This window comes from Suncus etruscus, chromosome 10 (assembly GCF_024139225.1).
Source record: "Suncus etruscus isolate mSunEtr1 chromosome 10, mSunEtr1.pri.cur, whole genome shotgun sequence".
Classification (NCBI taxonomy): domain Eukaryota; kingdom Metazoa; phylum Chordata; class Mammalia; order Eulipotyphla; family Soricidae; genus Suncus; species Suncus etruscus.
Window position 1 is genome coordinate 48456298 of NC_064857.1, and position 3726 is coordinate 48460023.

The window sequence follows — 3726 nt, forward strand, 5'->3', positions numbered from 1 at the left end:
TTGGAAATTTCTTCGTCGCTACCCTGCTTCTTCAGACCTGGCTGTGTGGGATTTAGAAATATGGTGTCTCAAAACTCAAGTATTTTTATATTACAGATGTTACCATTCATTACTGTTCAGATGAGGAAACAGACCCTGGAACAGTAGCTCTCATCTTTTTTTTTTTTTTTTTTTTTTTTTTTTTTGGTTTTTGGGCCACACCTGGGGGTGCTCAGAGGTTACTCCTGGCTGTCTGCTCAGAAATAGCTCCTGGCAGGCACGGGGGACCATATGGGACACCGGGATTCGAACCAACCACCTTTGGTCCTGGATCGGCTGCTTGCAAGGCAAACACCGCTGTGCTATCTCTCCGGGACCAGCTCTCATCTTTGACTTAAGGTGACCTCCAAATTACAGGCATAAATCTCTGAGCATCTCTGCAGGACTTTCTGAATATTTTTTTCCCCATTGCTCATGTTATTATAGTGGTGAACATCTTTACTCTGGTGCTGTGCTGCTATCAGACTATTCACCTGAATATATCATGCTTACATCAAAGGGCCAATCAAATTATAGGTCAATGAGAACACAAGGGAGTTTGTTCCCCCATTGATGTCCTGTTTGGGGTGGAGGATAAAAAGAGAACAAAGGGGAATAAAAGGCCAGGTGAGTGAAAAGAGTTTGATAAAATCTGCTTGGTCTTAGCCTTTCTGAAAATTATTTGAGTATATTAGCATATCAAAGACTCAGAGTAGTCCTGCAGGCAAAGAACAAATTATGTCCTTTGTCTAACCCAGGAATTTTCTAGAAGTGAGCCCTGAGTGAAGAGCCAGGAGTCAGCCTGGAGCACATCCTAGTGTGGCCCCCAAACAAAGATCATTTCCACTGTGACCAGGCATGCAGTGTCAAATGGCCCTAGAGTATGCCCTCCCAGTTGGCCACCTAGTCAGCAGGGCACATTTCAGAGATTCACACCACACCTCTGGGTGCAGCCTAAGAGAATCACTCGGTGGGTGGCTCAAGTTGGGAGAACCCCAATCCTGTGGAGATCAGGGAACACCCCCAGATTGGATGCCATCTACCAGTACTGGAGTACTGGAGGACCACACACTGCCAGGGTATGTGGCACAGGGACCACACATGCCATAAGTGTGGGTTGGTGACTCAATCATGTCAGGACACAGTGAACATTTCCCTCACTCATCTGGGGCTGGAATATCACCAGACCGAGGATCAGAGGACAAGTTGAATGTCATGCCAGCAACACATGCCATGCTATCCACAGGAGAGCAGACAAGACAAAAAGGACTTCTACTTTGGAGGTAAAGATGGGCTGAGGATGATGGTGTCATAAAGAGGGGAGGGGTTGTCCCAACTCCTGCCTCCAACTCACCCCTTAACTGGTCTGATACCGTTTGGGCTGGAAAAACAGAATGGTCTTTATAACAAGGAAGCTTTGACCACTCTATGGTACAAGCTGACATCGAAATTCAGCCCGGGAATATGATGGGGAGCAATACCTGGGAAGAGAGGGGGATGGGGTAAGTAAACTTTCCAGCTGCTACACGTCTTACTACTCATTAAGGTGAGTTATAGTTTCAGAGTCTGGAGTTCAACAGCACATCTATCTCCAAAGTCAGCCCCTAAGGCCAGGCTAAGATTAGGGCTTATTCACCAGGTCTAGGGCACACAGCTGCTCTCTCTGGGAGACTGAGACAGCAGAGTAAGCAACTGGACAGATATGGGGGTAGCATGAAAAGGAAAAGAAAGCGCACAAAGGAAAGAGTACAGACAGTAGAACAGACAGGTGCCCACGCAGAGGTATACAGTGTGGGTGGCTGTTTATTCTAGCATAGCTCATTACCATGAGTTCCACAAGGAATGGTAGCAACCATCCCTTGAGTTCCTGCTAGGCAGTGTAGGCCATAGGACAGGGTCACTGGCCTCAGACTCTTAGGTTCTTTTTTCAGTTCTTCATCCTAACCCCTATGCTGCCAAACAACTTCAGGCAAAAAGGTATCATGGCAGTTTGTAGCTTTTAATAAAGAGTAATGAGTGAACTTAAGGAGTCAAACCAGTAGTCACCATGCTTGAGTTTTTTTCATTGTTCATGTGTTGCTTCAAGCATCTGTTTTATCTGCATTTCTCTTGGCTAAAGAATTTATTCCTTTCACTAGATTTTTAAAGGTCTTTGTGATATTAAAAAAAAAAACAAAACCTTGGGGGGCTGGAGTTTTATTAGAGTGGGCAAGACGCTTGCCTTGCATGCATCCAATTTAGGTTCAATCCCCAGCATCCCATATGGCACGGGGCTTGGATCCTCCTGGGATGAATACCCTCTCTCTGCCAGATACTCCTCCAATGTGGGGGGTCCTTTGAGGCATCCCCTTCTCTCTCTCTCTCTATCTCTCTGTCTCTGTCTGTCTATCTGTCTCTCTCTCTCTTCTCTCTCTCTCTATCTCTCTGTCTCTGTCTCTGTCTGTCTGTCTGTCTGTCTGTCTGTCTGTCTCTCTCTCTCTCTCTCTCTCTCTCTCTCTCTCTCTCTCTCTCTCTCTCTCTCTCTGCAGAGAAGCATTTGCAGGCAAAACCTATTCCCCAACTCCTTTCTGTTTTGTTTTGTTTGGGGGCCACACCCAGAGGTGCTCAGGGGTTACTCCTAGTTCTGTGCTCAGAAATCACTTCTTGAAGGTTGCCCTAGGCTTTCCCCCATTCCCCACTCGGCTCCTTAGGGAGTGTCTGGGTGGGGGCCCTGAACTTCCGGCCTCCGAGCTTCTTGAAGGTTCTCTTTCCTTCCTGGGAGCCGGGAGTCTCTACCAGCATGGGGTTCGGCAGGCCTCCGCCATGCCAGAGGCTTTCTTAACCAGGCCGGGGGGGGGGGGGGTGGGACTTGGGTGACCCCAGCACCCCTCTACCACCTTGCTCCAGATCTCCAGGGCTTCCCCGGGCCACATGCCTGGGCAAGCCAGCGAGGTGGGTCCCTCAGTGGAGCTTGAAGGTTACCCTAGGCTTTACTTGTGGGTTGCACTAAAGCAGTCACTGGTAATCTCTTACCAGGCTATATTTTCAAAACCACGCGGGGCGCACAAGGTACATTAATAGTTCTCACTATCATTGAATTATGTTTTTGTGTATTCAGAATGTCCATTTTGTACTCTGCCCTTTCGCACACCCCTTTTTTCTCTTAACTCTCTCACCCCCTATTATCATTACTCCACATTTATCCTTTTTAACTTAAGTACTGCAGAATCCTAAGTCACAGACCATAGTGGTGCCCTGAATTTAACACCCTCCCAACTATTCTAAAAGGCATAGAATGTACACGTATGTCTTTTCAACATTTTATGTGTGTTTTCTTTGACGGTTATAACTCTTGCTGAATATTTTCTTATACAGTGACAATCCCCCCACCTTTTTATCTTTTCTTCTCTTTGTGAACTGTTCAATAGAGAATTTGGTGAAAGAGTCCCTCAGTTTAATGCTTATGTTTGAACCAAGTCATGGGTATTGTTGGACGTGTTCTTACGCCCCCATATACTCCGATAACGCCACGTGGCTTTATTTTTTGTTTGCTTAGGCACATTATCACAGAAAAATACTATACATACAAATAAGTTCTTACCTAATAGAGATGGGAATGCACAAATCTTGTAGTGCAATGGGACCTTACACCCTGAACATTGACATAATGACCTGGCACAGGTCTCAGAAGAATGGGCATTCTCCATTTATCCCTGATCTAGGGAAGAC